This window comes from Coenobita brevimanus, chromosome 47 (genome assembly GCF_032717465.1).
Source record: "Coenobita brevimanus isolate Jiangsu-jjx chromosome 47, ASM3271746v2, whole genome shotgun sequence".
Taxonomy (NCBI): domain Eukaryota; kingdom Metazoa; phylum Arthropoda; class Malacostraca; order Decapoda; family Coenobitidae; genus Coenobita; species Coenobita brevimanus.
In genome coordinates, this window is record NC_137000.1 from 20,552,217 (window position 1) to 20,573,029 (window position 20,813).

The window sequence follows — 20,813 nt, forward strand, 5'->3', positions numbered from 1 at the left end:
GGAAATGAGTTACTTGAGAGGAGCATGTGGAGTGACGTGGAGGGACAGGTTGACGAATGAAGAAGTGAAGGAACGTTGTGGGGTAGATGTGGATGTGGTTGAAAAGATTAGGAGAAATACACTGAGGTGGTTTGGACATGTGGAGAGAATGGAGAATGAAAGACTGACTAAGAGGGTGTATGTAGGTGAGGTGGAGGGAGGGAGAGGGAGGGGTAGACCGAGGATGAGGTGGAGGGATGGAGTTGAGAGGTATATGAGGGAGGGGGGTGAGTTGGGGGGAGGGGAGTCAAATGGTGGGTGACAGAGTGACTTGGAGGCGTTTTGTCTGCGGCCACCCTTTGCGGGATTAGGGCGTCGTGCTATATATATATATATATATATATATATATATATATATATATATATATATATATATATATATATATATATATATATATATATATATATATATATATATATATATATATATATATATATATATATATATATATATATATATATATATATATATATATATATATATATATATATATATATATATATATATATATATATATATATATATATATATATATATATATATATATATATATGTATATATATATATATATATATATATATATATATATATATATATATATATATATATATATATATATATATATATATATATATATATATATATATATATACTGAAATGGGACCTAACCAAGTGACAAGTAGTCTGGAATCAGAAATAGAAAGTATTCACTATAGTTATGCAGTTTCACTGTTATGTGTCTTACAATGAAACTGTGCCTTTTCATAGATAGAATGCTGTGTCTTAAGTAATTTCTTTTTTAAATAATGAAAAAAAAAAAATCTCAGAGATTTCAATGCGACCTGCTGTCTCTGTTATACAGGGGGGGGGGGGTGCGAAGAGGGCCGTTATGCGCCAAGTCAGACGTGCAGGGGGTGAGGGGTAAGTGCTTGGTCAGGTGGAAGGATGCAATAGCGTAGAATTGATGATGATGATGATGGTGGTGGGTGTGGTGGTGATGATGATGATGTTTGTGGTGGTGGTAGTGATGATGGTGGTGGTGGTGGTGATGACGATGATGATTGTGGTGGTGGTAGTGATGATGGTGGTGGTGGTGGTGGTGGTGGTGATGACGATGATGATTGTGGTGGTAGTGATGATGGTGGTGATGATGGTGATGGTGGTGGTAGTGATGATGGTGGTGGTGGTGGTAACGATGATTGTGGTCGTGATGATGGTGGTGATGGTGGTAGTGATGATGGTGGTGGTGATGATGGCGATGGTGGTGGTGATGATGGCGATGGTGGTGGTTTTTACTTCGTATCACACTTCCCTATTCCATATAACTGATTTTATTAAGTTTTAAAGTCTCTGTTATACAGATGGGGGGGTGAGGGTCGTTATGCTCCTGGTGAGATGTGCAGGGAGGTGAGGGTAAGTACACTCGCGATCCACAGTTTCTGGCCCACCTTTACCAGTGCTAAGGGTTAGTCCAGGGTTCTTTCCGAACGGCGGCCCACCCTAACTATCACGAAGCAACAAACGCACGAACACAGACAATACAGACAGCGATTCGAGGCTTCGCTCTGAATGTATCACTTTTTAATCATCTTGCTGTTCCTGTATGCAGTATGCTTAGGAGTCATAATATGGATGTATATATGACATTATGTATCAGAACTGGATAAGCCATTTTATACTCTGCATTATCTTCATTGCATATTTATGGAGACGAAAGAAATGACCATAGGTTCCAGTTACGATATTAGGAATTGAAATAAAGATTTCCAATCCACCTAGTGAAACTACACAACGCTTTCAGTATGTGTGTGTGTGTGTGTGTGTGTGTGTGTGTGTGTGTGTGTGTGTGTGTGTGTGTGTGTGTGTGTGTGTGTGTGTGTGTGCAAGCGAGACAAGGAAGTGAACTGTTTTATTCATATGCGTGTATATTTTATTCATGTACATGTGCATGTGTGTGTGTGTGTGTGTGTGTGTGTGTGTGTGTGTGTGTGTGTGTGTGTGTGTGTGAGCGAGACAAGGAAGTGAACTGTTTTATTCATATGCGTGTATATTTTATTCATGAGCGTGTGTGTGTGTGTGTGTGTGTGTGTGTGTGTGTGTGTGTGTGTGCAAGCGAGACAAGGAAGTGAATGTTTTATTCATATGCGTGTATATTTTATTCATGTACATGTGTGTGTGTGTGTGTGTGTGTGTGTGTGTGTGTGTGTGTGTGTGTGTGTGCAAGTGAGACAAGGAAGTGAACTGTTTAATTCATATGCGTGTATATTTTATTCATGTGCATGTGTGTGTGTGTGTGTGTGTGTGTGTGTGTGTGTGTGTGTGTGTGTGTGTGTGTGTGTGTGTGTGTGTGTGTGTGTGTGTGTGTGTGTGTGTGTGTGTGCAAGCGAGACAAGGAAGTGAACTGTTTTATTCATATGCATGTATATTTTGTTCATGTGCATGTGTCCGTGTGTGTGTGTGTGCGTGTGTGTGCACTGCATCAGGCTTCATCCTTAGCACGAAGGATGTTTCATAATGTGGCTTCTCTATTTATCGTCTGACAGCTGTAACGAATACTTGTCACTGCGAGCATCCTCAATTTCCTTCTTTCGTGCAACTATATCAATATGCTTATGTGCTTCCTATTATTTCAGTCATTGGCCAAAATAATGTGGATCAATTATTCAATTATTCGTTATTACACAAACACTTTCATAACACATCAGTTTTGCTTATTAGGCAGGATATTTGATTAAATGAAACATTTACAATATTTGCCACAGATATTATATATTAGCAAAGTAAACATGTGATTATTGTAGTAACATATTCCCAAGATTTTTGCATATCAATGAATAGGCACTGCAAGCATATTAATGTGAAGTGACATAACCATAATAAAATACCCCAACGTCGCACTGTCTTAAGCATAGAATTAATGCCTGATCAATGGATCCCAACGCTCGTTTGATATCAGTGAGAAAGGGAAAAGGGAAATAATCCCCTGAGCTAGACCTTAATAGATCATATAGCCCTGCTAGGTGACAGGAGGAAATTACCCCTCCCGGCCCGGTAGCTACCAGGCGCGGCGGAACTGACGACCCCCAGGTCCTGATTCCGATGCTCTACCACTGAGCCACCCTGCCCCTGATACCAGGGAGAAGTCTTGTGTCCGTAGGTTAATACCGTGTCCACCCTCCTTCTGCTGCTATAACTTCTTGCAATCGGTTGGACATGGAGTCTACCAGACTGCTACAGATATTCGGAGTCCTCCTTACTCCCTCCTACAAATTATTTGCATGTCGCCTCACTGCCTCCCTTGTTTTCTCCTCAACGTCCCATTCAGCAACCATACGCGCCCATAGATGTTCTATTGGATTACAATTGGCTCCTTTAGGGGGCCACTCCAATAGAATAATCTCTGGGTGCGCCTCAAACCAACGCTTGACTGCCCGACTTGTGTGCACTGGGCTGCGATCTTGCACCATATATATAGGCTGTGGGTCTGGGATGGCATACGCTCGCACTGACGGTAGAAAGCTTGTCTCTAGAATGTTAATATATTCCTGTGCATCCATACGTCCATCTATGGCCGTCAATTCACCGACACCACCCCACACATCCATCCATGCATTGCGGTTGTCACTCGACCGCCTGATGATGTCTCATGGATGTGTCTTTGATCATATATTGTATTAATTAATCGCCAACACTGGCGACCGACTGCAGATACAGATGAAAAACATTTCTCATTGGTGAAAATGACGGACCTCCAAAACTCAACCCCCACATCAGCATACGATTCTGCAAACCTATGTGCATCTCTATGTGCCTCTGTTAATGTTTCTTTACGTGCTGGAATGAAACATCGTCTGCCAGTCACCCGTATTCGCCTCCTCGTAGTTACAGGGTGACACTGAACTCCAGTTTCCCTTGTTTTGCGCGCGGCAGTTGAGAGTGGTGCTCGCTCCGCTGCCCTTATTATCTGTTGATCTTCCGCTGGTGTCGTTACTCTTGGTCCTCCTTTTCGGGGCCTGGTGAGCACGTGACCCTCCTCTTCATATCTCCTCACCCCAAGCCTAACTGTTTCCCTGGAGATACCGAGAAGGCGACTAATTTCCTGTATCCCTTTACTTGCTTCGTAATATCCAATTATTCTGGCGCGCCTCGTTATCACCTCAGGGCGATTAGCTCTAGTCCGAGGTGGCCTCACCTGACGTCGCTGAGCCTCCATACCTGTGATGATAAAAAGATAAGGCATTAGTGTTCGGGACCTTTAGTAGGTATACACTCAATGGAAAGTAAGAATATTGAAGGATACTGAGAACCGGCAATAAGAGTGATTTAAAGATTACAGGGGAAAATGACACGGTGTTGTAGGACTGTTACTTTATAGCGTTTTTGGTCAAACAGTCATTTTCAGTGGAATAACCAACATGACCGTTGTTAAATAACATGTCCAGTCTGGGATAGTGTTATCATATCCAAACAATGCAATGCAAGTTAAGCTAAACTAAAAGCTAAACGCTCAGCTAAGATAAGGTTAAAACTAAAAGTTAAGCTAAAAGTTTAGCTATACGCTAAAATAAACGCTAAAAGATAAGCTAAAAGCTGGAAGCTAAGTTAATACCTAAAAGTTAAGAAAAAAGCTAAACTACATGCGAAGGTAAAAGCTTAAAGCTAATATCTCAAAGAGCTAAAATCTAAAAGCTAAGCTAGGCTAAAAGATCAAAGGCAAACGAAGCTACGCTAAGCTAAGCTAAGCTAAAAGCTAATGCTAAGCTAGCAGATAATTGGTGAGCTAGCTAAGGTAAAAGCTAAGCTAAGGTAAAAGATATGCTATGGTAAAAGATAACTTAAGGTAAAAGATAAGCTTAGGTAAAAGATATGCTAAGGTATACTGAAAAATAAAAGCTAATCTAAGTTTTAAGCTAAAGGACAAGCTACAAGTTAGGCTAAGCTAAGCTAAATACTAAAAGTTAAGCAAAGCTAATCTAAGCTAAGCTAAAGTAAGGTAAACTAAAAGCTAAGGTTTAAATCAAGCTTTTACAGTAATCTAAACCTCACTTGTTTTAATTTAAAGTTCAGTTATTTTAATCGGAGGGTGAAAAGGTGTAGTCTTCATCTTTGCAAGAAATGCAGCTTAAGTGCCAGACAGGTAAGGTGTCGTTTGGGTTCACTTCACGAATGCAATGTTCAGATATTTCAATAGCTCTGACTTTATACTGTATAACATACGATGTAATGCCTTATAATGACATGTGAGACATAATGAGGTGAAGACCTAAGGGAAAACTGGGTAAGGTGCAGGTTTACTTGTAAAAGTTATACAGTATAAAGTCAAAGCTATTGAAATAATTGAACACTGCATTCGTGAAGTGAACCCAAACGACACCTTACCTGTCTGGCACCTGTACAACGCACCACGATGCACATCGTGGCAAACAAAGGAGGACACAAGTTTTCCGCCGATGTGTAATTTTTTTTTTTTTTTTTTTACCAGATTCGTGTCATGGTGCGCTTTACAGGTAGTTAATCAATCTAACGACTTAAACCACCTGCTCTCGAGAGGGTAAATAAACAAATAAATATTAATATAAATATATTTATATATAAAGGAAATGTTTGTTTATAGACCTATATATAAAAATAACTGCACACACACACACACACACACACACACACACACACACACACACACACACACACACACACACACACACACACACACACACACACACACACACACACATGAACGGATCTTGAATTTGGCTCTCTTGTATTATTTTTGTTTTGTTTTTTCTTGGAAGGAACGGTTTGCGGGCTCCTGACCTTTGGTTCCATCTCTCTTTCATAAAAAATAAATAAATTATATATATATGTATATATATACTGTATATATATATATATATATATATATATATATATATATATATATATATATATATATATATATATATGTCGTAAAAGGCGACTAAAAGGGTTGGCGGAGGGTTAGTGCCCCTCCCCGGAAAACAACTAACTAAAAAAACAAACAAGAAGCCTCGGACAAGGACTGACCAAACGTTGACGACCCAGGACCGGACAAAGGACTTGGTAATGTGTACATGGAATGTAAGAGGAGCGAATGATGAGGTGAAAGAGAGAGAGATTGTCCAGGTGCTTGAGGATGCGAAAGTGGATGTATGTGGAATAACTGAAACAAAATGGAGAGGAGAAAGTGTGAGAGAATGGGAGTATGGATGGGGTATATGTGCAGGAGTAGATGAGAATGAGAGGGCAAAGGAAGGAGTGTGTATAGTTGTGAGTAAAAGATGGAAGAAGAGCATAAGACAGTATGGATCAGTTGGGTCAAGGATTGTGTGGGTAAAGTTGAAAGTTGGAATACAAATGTGGGCGATTGTGTGTGTGTATGCGCCAACGCAAGATCGTGCTAGAAGAGTGAGAGAAGAGTTCTGGACAAATGTGGAAGTGTGCATGGAAAAGTTTGGAAGGAATGAGAGAGTGTTTTTGATCGGTGATATGAATGGTAAAGTTGGTAATGTGAAGGTGGATGGAATAGTTGGTGAGTGGGGTGTGCCTGCTGAGATAGATGAGAATGGGAGTGCGTTAGTGGACATCTGTGCTGGGAGGGGGTTGGTAATAGCCAATACCCTCTTCAGGCATAAAATGATCCACAGGTATACATGGCGAGTGATGAGAAGGGTGGGTGGTGAACTGAATGAAAGGAAGGCAATGATTGATTATGTGTGTGTGGATGAAAGGATGCGAAGATGTATATTGGATGCAAGAGTTTATAGAGGTTGGGGAGTGGCCTTTCTGACCACTACTTGGTGGTGGCCAGAATTAGGATGCAAGTAAGATGGAGGAATAGAAGAAGGGAAAGACGAGAGGAAGGAGTAGTTGCAAGGAGAGTGGAAAGGTTACAAGAGGATGAGAAAAAGGCAGAGTATAAGAGAGAAGTGGAGGAACGATTGGGCAAATATGAATTGGAGCAGATGGGAGACGTGGAAGGTGTGTGTAAGATATTTACAGAAGAAATATGTGCAGCATGTGATGTGGTGTGTGGAAGGAAGAGAAGACGGAGGGGGGTGCAAGGAACAGCGTGGTGGACTGAAGAGGTGAAACAGGCTGTGGCACAAAAGAAGAAAGCATACAATGAATGGATGAGAAATAGGGGCGTGGAAGAAGTTGAGAGGCAGAAGAGAGAGTTATATGTGGAAAGGAAGAGAGAGGTGAAAAGATTAGTAAGAGAGAGTAAGAAGAGAGTGGATCAGGAATTTGGAAGGAATTTGAGTGTAAAGTGGAGGGACTGTAAGAAAATGTTCTGGAGAGAAGTGAAAAGAGTAAGACAGGGTGGAAGTGAAGTTAGCAGGGGAGTGAAAGATAAACATGGTAGATTACTAGTGGAGAAGGGAGAAAAAGTGAGCAGATGGAGAGAACACTTTAAGGAATTGTTGAACGTAGAGGATGGAAGTAATGCGAGTATAAGTGGCTGGGGAATGGCTGGGAGAAGGAGGGAGGTGAGAAGACAGGTAGAAATCAGTAGGATAGAGGTTGTGGAAGCAATGAAGAAAGTTAAATCGGGGAAAGCCCCAGGAATTGATGGAGTGTGTGGTGAGATGCTGAAGCATGGGGGAGAGATAGTAGTAGAATGGATGTGGAAGATGTGCAGATTGGTCTGGGAGGAAGGTAGAGTCCCGGAGGATTGGAAGTCAGGTATAATTATTCCTTTGTACAAAGGAAAAGGGCAAAAAGAAGTGTGTGGTAATCATAGGGGCATTTGTCTTCTTAGTATAATAGGAAAAGTGTATGGTAGGATACTTAAAGACAGAGTTAGAGAAAGAACAGAGAAATTAGTTGGAGAAGAACTGGGAGGCTTTAGGAAGGGAAGAGGTTGTGTAGATCAGATATTCATTCTTAGATCTTTAGTGGAAAAGTTTCTAGAGAAGGGAAAGAAGTTGTATGCGGCTTTCATGGATTTGGAGAAAGCATATGACAGGGTGGATAGACAAGGATTGTGGAAAGTGTTAAGAATATATGGAGTAGATGGGAAGTTGTTGAATGCTGTGAAGAGTATGTATGATGGTGCTAAGGCTGCAGTGCGTGTGGATGGTGAACTAAGTGAATTTTTCTCTTTGAAAGTTGGTTTGAAACAGGGATGTGTCATGTCTCCATGGTTGTTCAATCTGTACATGGATGGGGTAATAAAAGAGGTACAAGGTAGGGTAGTGGATGTTGGAGTGGCCCTGGTGAGAGAGGATAGTGTTTGGAAACTCCTGTACTGTTGTTTGCAGATGATACTGTGTTGTTGAGTGAAGATGAAGGGGAGCTGCAAGGCTTGGTGGATGAGTTTGAGAGAGTGTGTAAGAAACGGAACCTAAAGGTGAATGTAGGGAAGAGTAAAGTGATGGTCTTTGAGAGAGGTGAAGTCAGTGAATGTATAGCGAGGTTGGATGGTGAGGAATTGGAAAATGTGAGTACGTTTAAGTATTTGGGTAGTGTGATGAGTAAGGATGGAGGTTTGGAGGGTGAAGTGCTTGAAAGGGTACAGCAGGGAAGAAAGGTTGCTGGTTCCTTGAAAGCAGTGATAAGAAACAGGGAAGTGAGCATGGAAGTAAAAAAGTTACTACATGAGAGTATTGTGATACCAACTCTAACGTACGGAAGTGAAGCTTGGACGTTGTTGGAAGGACACAAGTCAAGAGTGAGAGCAGTGGAAATGAGTTATTTAAGAGGAGCTTGTGGAGTCACGTGGAGAGACAGGCTGACGAATGAGGATATAAAGGAGCGTTGTGGTGTTGATGTGGATGTGATAGGAAGCGTTGTGAGGAACACACTGAGGTGGTTTGGCCATGTGGAGAGGATGGAGGGTGAAAGACTGACGAAGAGAGTGTATGTGAGCGAGGTGGAGGGTGGAAGAGGGAGGGGAGACCGTGGATGAGATGGAGGGATGGGGGGGTGAGGTATATGAGAGCGGGGGGTGTGAGTTGGGAGCAGGGTAGTGAAATGGCGGGGGACAGGGCGACTTGGAGGCGATTTGTTTGTGGCCACCCCAAACGGGATTGAGGCGTCTGGCAATAGATAGATAGATATATATATATATATAGTATATATATTTATACAGTATATATATATATATATATATATATATATATATATATATATATATATATATATATATATATATATATATATATATATATATATATATATATATATATATATATATATATATATATATATATATATATATATATATATATATATATATATATATATATATATATATATATATATATATATATATATATATATATATATATATATATATATATATATATATATATATATATATATATATATATATACAGTATATATATATTTATATATAGTATAATGTATTCATCCATCCACTCATCATCCAATCTTACGTTGCCTCATGAGGAGCGTAGGATCCAGGGGCTAGGTAAGTTGATCCTGACATTTAAGATGAGAGTGACTAGCCTCACACATGCCTGAGTATAGCGTATATATATATATATATATATATATATATATATATATATATATATATATATATATATATATATATATATATCCCCTCTGCGGCGGGGGGGACACAAACTGGCCGCACTATGGGGTGGTACTACTACTCTGCGGCCAGGTTATGTTAGGAAGAATACTGCCACCGTATTCCCTGCGTGTCGTAAAAGGCGACTAAAAGGGGCGGGGTGAGGGGACTAGGGACCCCCTCCTCTGTTTTTTAGTTCCTAAAAAGAGACAGGCCAGAGAAAGGGATGGGGGATGGAGTTATCCCCGTACCCTGAAGACTGGGTCTATGAATGTGCGTGGATGTAGTAGAATTGAGGCTAAAAGGGAGGAGATTGGAAGAATGTTTGTGAGAAGAAAGTTGGATGTGTTAGCTTTGAGTGAAACGAAGATGAAAGGGAAGGGTGAGTCTATGTTTGGAAGTGTGAATGGAAGATTGTCAGGTGTTAACAGAGGAAGGGCAAGAGAAGGTGTGGCCTTGTTAGTGAGTCCCGAAGTACAGCAGTGTGTGATTGAATGGAAGGTGTCATCGAGACTGATGTGGGTGAAAACGAAATTTGAACGTGAGTTGTGGGTGTTTGTGAGTGCATATGGGCGTTGTAGTGAAAGGGATGAAGAAGAGAGGGAATCTTTCTGGAATGATGTTGATGAGTGTCTGCAGAGTTTTGGAACGAATGTGAATGTGGTAATGATGGGAGATCTGAATGCTAGAGTGGGAAATGTAGCAGTTGAAGGTGTAGTTGGTATGCATGGTGTGCCTGGAAGAAATGAAAATGGGGAACGAATGATAGCGATGTGTGTTGAGCGAGAGATGGTGATTGGAAATACGCTGTTTGAGAAGAAAGATATTTATAAGTATACATGGATACTAAACTGTCAATATCATTTTCTTGCCTTGTAAATATTAGATCTAGCATTGAAGGTACATCGAGTCCTCTTTTTCTGGTGGTTTCCCTCACATGTTGCGCTAGGAAAAACTCTCGCACGAGATCCAGGAGCTTTTGGTCCCAACAGCTTTCTTGGCTAATTATATCTAGAGTATTCCAATTTATATTTGTATTAAAATCTCCGGTTAGTATAATTCTTTCCGATTTCTCTTCCATTTTATGTAGTAATGATCTTAAACTCTGAATTGTACTCTCTGCCAGGTCCTCATATTCGTCTCTTTCCTATGTGTTTGATCTGGGTGGCATGTACAAATTGGCTAAATTACTTTCCCTTCAGATGTGTTCATCTCTACTGCAATCAGTTTTACTTGTGATGGTATATCTAGTTTGATTTCATTGACTTTTAGATTTTTCTTAGTTAATATTATAATTCCTCCTCCTTTTTTTAAGTTTCTGTCTCTTCTCCATATATTGTATTCCTCTAAGTTTAGTATGTCATTGGATATCCTTGGTGTTCATTTTGTTTCAGTTAGGTATATTATATGTGGTTCATTGTCTCTGACATAATCATTCATCTCTAGTAATTTAGATACCATTCCATCCACATTTGAGTACATCAACTTTATCATCTTGTTTATATACTTGTCATAACATGGTTCTGCTACCTTCCTCCTTTTTATTCCCTCCTGTTTGTGTATCACTTTCGTACCTGCAATCCTATTACTTTTTTTTTTACAATGTATTCTTCTCCTCTTCTGATCTTCCCTCATTTTTTGTTTTTGCTTCCTCCCTCTTCTCTTTCAGTAATTCCAGTTCCTCTTGTGTTAGGCATCTTTTTATCCATACATTTTTGAACTCCTCTTTTTCCATAAGATTCTTTGCATTTTTTAGTATCTCCTCCACAGTGTTTACACTCTGGAAAGTTACCTTTAGAGGTCTTGTCTTGCTTTTCTCGGATTTCCCTAACCTTTTGTGTTCCTCTATATCTTTACTACAGATTTCCTCTGATACTTCTTTCAGTAAGCTCATTACATTTGCCATCTCCTTTTTGTCTCTTGTGATCTTGTTTTTTACTTCTTCATCTTCTATACCAGTGATTACTATAGATTTGTTGATATCTACTGAATCTCTGACTAACGTTGGGTTGTTTTGGATTATTCTTTTCACTTCCTTTTTAATGTTTTTTTCTTCCACCCTTGTTTCCAAGTCTTTCTTTTCTTTCACCATTTCAGCATAAATGGTTTCCACATCATTTTTATAGCTTTGCACAGCTCCATTCGCCTGTGTTATCTTCTCCTCAATATCACTGCTCTGATTTATCAGACTCCTTACTTGCCTAATTGTCTTTGTATCATTTTTGAACTCTTCCATAATACTCTCATGGTTGACTACTGTACTTGCCATTTCACTCATTTTCTTCCTAAGTGTACTCAATTCCACTGTTAGTTCACTGATGGTTGTGTCTTTTTTGTTGACCTCCCTTCCTAGTTTTTCTATTTCTTCCTTCTGCAAGTGCATCTGCTTCTTTATTTCATCAATTTCATTTTTGAAAGCCATTTCTAGTTTGTGTACACGTTCAACCAGTCTGTTGTGAGTCTCCATTTCAACCAGTTCTTGGTAGAAATCATCATCTTGCTTTCTACCTTTATCCCTTTCCTTTTCCAAATTTGCTTTACTAAAGTATGTGGCCATTTTGCAATACTAAAAGCACAGAGTACTTACATTCCCCGGGGCAGTTGTAGTCTAAACAAACCTCAGCTGACTGAGCGCATTCTTTCACCACTCGGTTCTCTTTTCTGTTTGAACAAGTCTTGTTTAAACTTCTTATTATTTTATTTTTAATAATTAAAAGTCATTTAGTCTAACCTGGTACAGAGCTTGACTCATATGAAGATACTAATTTAAGCAATGCCACTGGCCGTGCTGGCTCGGTATGGAGCGCTGTCGGCGCACGTCTGTTCTCCTTGACTTCTTGTGTGTGTGTGTGTGTGTGTGTGTCTTATGGCGTTTCAAGCTTAGTGGCCGGGTGAGTAGGTTGATCGATGAATGGGAAGTGTAGGTTAACTGGTGGGGGAAAGATGGCAAGGTGGGTGGACAGGTGGGTTGAGTGATGTGGGTGAAGTGGGTGGGGTGGCAGGCAGGGTGATCTGAATGGATGAGGTGAGGTAGGTGGGTGGGTAGCGTAGGGTAGGGTGGGTAGGGGGCTGTGGGTGGGTGGGTAGGGGGCTGTGGGTGGGTGGGTAATATGTGGTGCAATGGTGGGTGGATAGGTTGGGGTGAATTGGAGGACAGAGTGGGGAAGGTGGATGGATGGGAGGAGGGGTGTGTTCGGGTGGACTGAGCACGTGAATATGATTCAGAGCTTGATGGGTATGTGGATGGGCCTTGTGAATTAGTGGGTGGATGTATGGCTTACTGTAGAACAAGCCAGGAGATGGGCTTAATATACTGGGTGGGTGAGCAGGTGGGTAGGTAGGTATGGGAAAATAGATTCACTTAGGAACAGACCCATGCTTGGAATAGGTCCACATGGGAAAGTAGGTCCACTTGGGATATGTTCTTGGGGGAAATGGCCGCAACTGCAAACACAGATTGAACTGGCAAAAAAAAAAAAAAAAAAAAACGTTGAAGGAGGAAATCGATTCATGTGAGAAAATAGGGTCAATTGATGTTCTGGTGGGTGGCATGGTGAGATACTAGGTCCACAGGGAAAATGGGACAGTGGAAAAAAATATATGTTCATCGAAAGTAGGTCATGTTAGGCTAAAAGGGTCCATGGAGGGAAAATGGGTCCATGAAGGAAAATAGGTCCTTGGTGGAAAATACGTCCTTGGCGATAACAGATCCACGGGAAAAAGTCCCATAGGAGTAAATAGGTTCACAGGAAAAATAAGTTGATAGAGGATCAAGAGTCCAAAGAAGAAAATACGTCCGAAAGAGAGTAAACAGGTTCATAGGAAAAATTAAGCGACAGGTCAAAGGAAGAAATACGTCCATGAGAGAGTAGGTTCATGGGCAGGGCCGCTACCAGCCACCACCAGGCCCTGGGCAAGCTTATCGACTAAGGGACCCTTTCCCCTGAAAACTATGTTGAATATATTATACTCGAAGTCTAGCTCATGGCCAGACCGCTCCCTAAGCGTCACGGGACATTTTTTTTTGTCGAGTGTCACGGGACATTTTTTTTGTCGAGTGAGGAAAAACTTGAAATAAGAGAAAATGGGTGTATCAGCTCATCTAGATTCCGTGTTGGATCCCATGGCAAACTGATACATGAGTTTCACCTAAATTCAAACAAAATGGTAGGCTGCTTATAGCTTCAGGTATCATACATTAAACATACTATTGTATATCGAATATACCGAATACAGGTATTTTGTTTATGTAATTATATTTATGATTGTTAAGTCTATAAGAGGTTAGGTTAAACAAAAGAAAACGGCGGGTCATAGGTTCTCTAAATCCCTCGGCGTCTTCAGTATTGCATAAAATACAGTAATACACAACTATGTACTATAAATATTATACATAGTCTTGTTTTAATGTGTTTAAGTATAACTATTTCTAATTCTTATATATATATATATATATATATATATATATATATATGATATATATATATATATATATATATATATATTAGAAATCCAATGAGTCATTATAGAGTGAACTACGGTGTGTTATATTTTTTCCCTCTTAACAGTCTTGGAGAGTGCGAGCTCTCCCTCAGGCCCAGGCTCTGGGAACTGCCCTAGTTGCCCCTCCCTTTCTCCTCGGCCCTGTTCATGGGCAAAAATTGGTTTGTGAGGAAATAGGTCTGTGAGGGAAGTGAATTCATGAGGGAAAATGAGTCAAAACTCCATGGAGGAACACAGGCCAATAAGATGTAATGGGGTCCATTGGGGAAAATACGTGAGTGGGGAGATGATGTAGTAAAGAACAGGCTTATGTGTAAGTGATATGTGAATGGAGGTGTTAACTATTTTCACTTAGCAATATGTGGATCATTCCTTCCCTATTCATACCAGTGACACTGGGTTTATAAGATGATGATGAAATGTTATTAACGATGAGGGTGGTTTTGGTGGTGCTGGTGAAGCGATTGTGGCAATATCGCATCTCTGTGTTATTATCTGATTACATAGTAATTTTGTTTGCTCAAGGCAATTTTTGGTGTACTAGCAGGGTTGCAAAGTTGGATTTTTTTAAAGGCCAGATCCTTCCACTTTGGCCTTTTTTGAGGTGGTTGGCTCCAAAATATAGCTGGTAGTTTTCTTCTTGTAATTTGACATTTTTGGCTTTTTTTTCCCATAATACGTAATATATTTTGATAATTTCTAAGTGATCCTTTATGTTACTTTTGAAATCAAGAACTCAGCTGTTACAAACTAACTTAGTATCCCATATAATTAATGAAAGAAAATGAAGTTCTGTTTTCTTTTCATTGCAACTTCGCATGCGAGTTTAAACTTTAAAAACAAACTCTTTCAGCTGACAACCACACCGGGATCAGTCAGTCGGGCTATTATCCACCTATCTTTTGGCAGGCTCAGTATACCTTTCCACATATTCTTTGTGATTTTTCGTGGTTTCATAACAATATATCCTTTTGTTAAGTAATCCTGAAATATAGTAAAAGTGAAAATGAAAACAGTACTTAATCCTCTTGCGCACAGATAGCCTAAGTTTAATAAGTTTTCCGGTGCACGATTTTATTCCACCCTCCCTGCCAGCCCGCCCACGTGCCGCTGAAAACGTGTATTCTCGCCTTATTTTCACCACCCAAACCTCTATAATTTATTATATTGTCATGAAACGTACATCATCTTATTCGCCGATGTTTGTTCTTGCCGATAAGCAAAAAAAATAAATAAATAAATAAAAATAAAATACATTTGGCCGGTGAGAATAAACATTTCGGAATGTCAATCTCACTTCCCAACATCCTAGTTAGAATGTTTTCCATCATACAGAAAATGTTATTGGATGTTCTGATAGAGAATTTCATCAGCTTTCTAATAAGATTTGTCTGGTTGTGATACGATTTGTAGTTTTCGAGAATATAGCAAAAAAAATGAAAGCCTTAAAAAAAATTTTTGTTCAGGGAGCTCTACCGCAAAAGTTTTCTCACACGTTATGCTTTTAGTTCATAATCTTGTGTAGAATTTCATGAGCTTTCTCATGGTACCCGCAGATTTTTTATACGCCTCATAGTGTCCGAGTAAATAGCAAAAACCTACTAGGTACTCACGGCCGTGCTGCACTTTTGTCATGCTCTCACAATAACCGCTATATTCCCGCCTACGTAACAACGACTTTTCATTAGAGATATTACATTGTTATGCCCTGTACATACGTAAAATTCACTAATCTATATCATGGTTCTTACAGGAAATCGATACGGCAAATAGTTTTCGAGTAAATGGAGGGCAAAGGTAGAATATTTCTCCGAGTGCTGCCTAGTTTTACAAGTGAGAAAAAAACACTCTCTTCCCCAGCCTTTACCTTAAAAATATGCTCCCAAAGGCTTAAATTTTGGTGATGAACATACGTAGAATTCACTGATCTTTATCATGGTTCTTAGAGGAAATCGATACATCCAATAGTTTTCGAGTAATTGGAAAACAAAGGTAGAGTACTCCTCCAAACGCCGCATAATTTTACTGCAAGTGAGAAAAAAACACCCTCTTCCCCCACCTTTACCTAAAAAATTTGCTCCCAAAGGCTTATATTTTGGTGATGAACATACGTAGAATTCACTGATCTTTATCATAGTTCTTAAAGGAAATCGATATGTCCAATACTTTTCAAGTAAATGGACGACAAAGGTAGAATACTCCTCCAAGCGCTGCATAGTTTTACTGCAAGTGAGAAAAAAAAAAAAAACTCTCCCCATCTTTACCTTAAAAATATGCTCCCAAAGCCTGTTTTTTTTTCATTTGTCATGTACAAATATTTATTTTTATATGCTTCCTCATGATGTCAAAACATCAACGCGACTATTACCTGGATGAAAAAGAACAACATACCTTCAAGAGCACTGTCAATTTTTCCTGTCTCACCCAGACCTATATACTGTACAGTATTTTTGCCCACTAGAGGTTTTATTTTGTTTTTTTCAAAGTCTACATGTAAAATCTCCAAGGGTTGTTTTTATAGTGCTATAAGAAACTCGACTACTAGTTTTTTTTCTAGTTACCTATACAGAAGCTGTACTTCCTGTCATATATGTAATATGTAGAAAACAATGCTTATTTGTGTGAAAAGTATAGAGGTACTGAAATACGTCAATATATAAATCAACAAATTCGGAAAACTCACTTCCTCCAGGGGTTTGAAGATGAGGAGTTATGTAGTGTGTGTGTGTGTGTGTGTGTGTGTGTGTGTGTGTGTGTGTGTGTGTGTGTGTATGCTACACTAGGGAATACTTCGCTCAGCATGGTACCGTTTGAAGCAATTACCCATGCAAAGCAGCATATCACAAACAGGACACATGTGACTTGTGTCCCTCCTCATCTTCGCCAGGGCACACAGGGTGCACCGGAACCTCCTTCAGTATGGGATCCTCTCCTGTCGATGGCCCAGTGTGTGATCCAACCGCACTCTGTCGTTGATGACTCGTCGATGCTTGGTTGGATGTCCCCCTTGTCTTTCCTGGTCCTGTCTTCCTGGAGGCGCAGCTGCAGGGCCTGGCACGGCAGCAGCGGCAGGTTCTCCCAACGGACCAGGAACTGCTGCAGATGGTGGTCTGGGCACCCATGCTGATCCTGCAGGCGATGGTGGCGTTGGCTCCTGTGCTGGTGCTGATCCTGGAGATGATGGTGTTGGCACCTGTGCTGGTGCTGGTCCAGGATATGGTGCTGGCCCAGGAGAAGGTGGTGTTGGCACTTTTGCTGCTGCTGCTGCAGGTGCCACAAGTGCCAGAGGTCCTGCTGGCCATCGGGTTGGATGGTCAGGGGCATGGTGGATGACCGGCCATGATGCGGGCCACTCTGCTTCATCAAAATGAAGGAGCTTGTCAACTATCTCCTCCAGAAAGTCCAGCAGACTGACTGACTCACACGAGCACTTCTTATATAGGGCAAATGCGTTGAAGATGGCCATCAGAATGAAGAAGGTTATATTCTTGGTCCACTTCATGGTCTGCTGCTGGCTGAGATAATACTGGACCATCTGGTTGAAGTGGTCCTCCCTACCCATGTGCTGGTTGTCGTCCTCCACCATGACAGCTTGTCCACAGTCATCTGGACATAGGTTGTCCTCCTGTCAGGACCCCTGATCTTCCCTCAAACCTGCTTTTGGAAGGTGGAGACCATGTTGACGATGCGCTTGACCTTCCACAGCAACACCATCACACTGTCCTTGTGCCTTGCTGCCATGCCCCCTTTAGGCAGGCTCTTGGCCCTGGCGATGTCCTGCAGCTGCTTCGGTGCTCCTCTTGCCAGGTGTAGGTTCCCACATACATCGGTTCCTGCACTGAAGAGTCATTTGCACAGGGATACAGAGTTATAAAGTTGTCCATGTAATCTTTGTATCCCTGGTCATTCAGCACTTCTACTTGTTCTGGAGAGTTTTCTTCTGCCCTGTATACACCTCGAAGTTCCAGATGTACCCCGAGGAAGCCTCAGGCAGGATGTTTAGCTTGATGGAGTACTTCGAGGACTTCATGGGGTTGCAAACGCAGAAGCTGAGCTACCCTTTCCATGCCAGTGAGCCCTCGTCAAGGCTGAGGTGCTCCTTGGATAGGTAGGTGTCTTGGAACCGCTGAAGGAGGTACTCCATTACCGTGCAAACTCTGATGAGCCAATTGCGATTGTCCTGGGGTATGGCGAGTGAGTTGAAGGCATGAAAGTGTTTTGGGATGGCCCTGAACCACCTCCCACTCATCACTTGCCAGAAAAGGGGGTAGTTGTGGAGACGAGAACTTCTCCAGTAATGCCTAATGGTTGGCAAATTGATGATCCCCATGAAAAAGTACAACCCCAGGAACTTGGCCATCTCCTCTTCACTGCAAATGAACCATGCATCAAACACAGTCCCAAGGAATAATGCATAGTTGTTGGTTTCGCGGGTGAAATATGTCAACAACTCCCTGATGAAGAAATGCTGGAAGAACTGTGGGGGCATTGTTGGCGGATCCACCCTTATTCCTGGGGATCCTGTGAAGGGCCCATTATGTGATGTGACTGGGCCACTGTTCCACCCTGGATCCTCAGTGACAACACCTTCCGCAGTGGTGTCAGTGGCTCTGCCTACCAACACCCTTCTACCTCCTCGGCCACGCCTTGGCCACCCCCCATAGCTGGGCTGCGGACCACGACGTCCTCATCGAGGTGGTGATGGCTCCCATGAGGACGTCGAGGCTAGCTGATGCTGCTGCAACACGTTGAGGGGGATGAATGCTGTCGCAGACAGCGCCCTTGTTGACTGGGCAGGGGATGATGACACAGTTGTATCCTACACCAGTTGCACTGCAGACACTGCGCCGCATGCACGTGTCTATGTTTTGTAACTAGGCCCTGCAACTGGTGGCATGGGCTCGGCCAAGAGGGAACTGGAGGCTAGAGGTGGAGAGACTGCGACGGCCACCAGAGCGAGAGGTCCAAGCAAAGGCGATGGCTGAAGGTTCAAGTGAAGATGATGGCTGGGCTGAGGGTCCTGCCGCTGGTGGTGGTGTCTGCTTCCATGGTGGTAGGGGTTGGGGCAAAGCCTCCTGACGGGAACGGCACGGGACGTCATCCCAGCCCTCCTGCCCACTCAAAGCATCGCTCGGCAGCTCCTCCTCACTCTTGGTCTCCTGGAACAAAACCTTCTGCCACCCCTCAGAAGACAAACCTATCCATCGTGGCAAGCACTGACACATCAGAGTTCAGTCTGAGGTATAGTTTCTTAGCGAAAAACACTGTCACGCAGCACCTTCCATTGAGAGTAGCACTACACAAGTGATGTGATATCTTTCCGTATGACCAATCGCTGCACCATTTACGAACACTTAACATAAACGATAACTTTTCAGTGTCTTAGCACGGTGTCATACCTGTCCACTGGCATCCGTAGATGTGTGTCGTGTGTATATGTATATATATATATATATATATATATATATATATATATATATATATATATATATATATATATATATATATATACATATTATATATATATATATATATATATATATATTTATATATATATATATATATATATATATATATATATATTTTATTCTCCCCCAACACATGATATGCACCCTAACAATGTCTCCACAAACATTCACTAACATTTCATATAAATCAAAAGTTATCAACAAATGTCTTAGCAAGGTACAGTATATACCTGTCCACTCACGTGCTTGAGTGTGTGCCATATATATATATATATATATATATATATATATATATAGATATATATATATATATATATTATGTACTCGACTCTGGGCATAGGCTTCACAGACCGATATAAAGGCCCAGTAGCCCTCCTACATATCATATACCTCCACATGTCACCACTTCGGAGCTAACACCCACCGTCCATATTGAATACGTGCTAGAGCTGTCTCATACAGGACTGGTGTATTGGTATTAGCGGGGGTATTTTTACGACATGTCGGCGGGTCTTCTGATAGATTGGTAAAATCTACTTTACATGAAATTCAAATCCTTAAACTGTTCACTGCCCCAGCGGGGATTTGAACCTGGGTCCAGTAGGACCGCAGGCCACCTCTCTACCGATTGAGCCATCGCCTCCCCCAATATATATAAATATATATATATATATATATATATATATATATAAATATATAATAGGGGAGTGGAAGAATTTGAGAGACAGAAGAGAGAGTTATATGTAGAAAGGAAGAGAGGTGAAAAGTTTAGTAAGAGAAAGTAAGAAGAGAGTGGATGAGGAATTTGGAAGGAATTTGAGTGTCAAGTGGAGGGAATGTAAGAAAATGTTCTGGAAAGAGGTAAAGAGAGTCAGACAGGATGGCAATGAAGTTAGTAGGAGCGTAAATGATAAAAATGATAGATTACTAGTTAAGAAGGGAGAAAAAGTGAGCAGGTGGAGAGAACACTTTAATGAACTGTTGAACATAGAGAATGAAAGTAATGCGAGTATAAGTGGTTGGGGAATGGCTGGGAGAAGAAGGGAGGTGAGCAAACAGGAAGAAATCAGTAGGATGGAAGTTGTGGAAGCAATGAAGAAAGTCAAAATGGGGAAGGCCCCAGGAATTGATGGAGTGTGTGGTGAAATGCTGAAGCATGCGGGAGAAATAGTAGTAGAATGGATGTGGAAGATGTGTAGATTGGCCCGGGAGGAAGTTAGAGTCCCGGAGGATTGGAAGTCAGATATAA

The 20,813-nt window shown here is 41.1% G+C and overlaps 1 protein-coding gene and 1 pseudogene across 1 annotated transcript in view; one reads left to right on the forward strand and one right to left on the reverse strand.

The window, feature by feature from the left end:
- Positions 1-20,813, forward strand: part of LOC145399112 (solute carrier family 23 member 1-like) — a 753,597-nt gene that overhangs the window by 408,106 nt on the left and 324,678 nt on the right. The window lies entirely within an intron of this gene.
- Positions 3,662-4,253, reverse strand: LOC145398964 (uncharacterized; annotated as a pseudogene).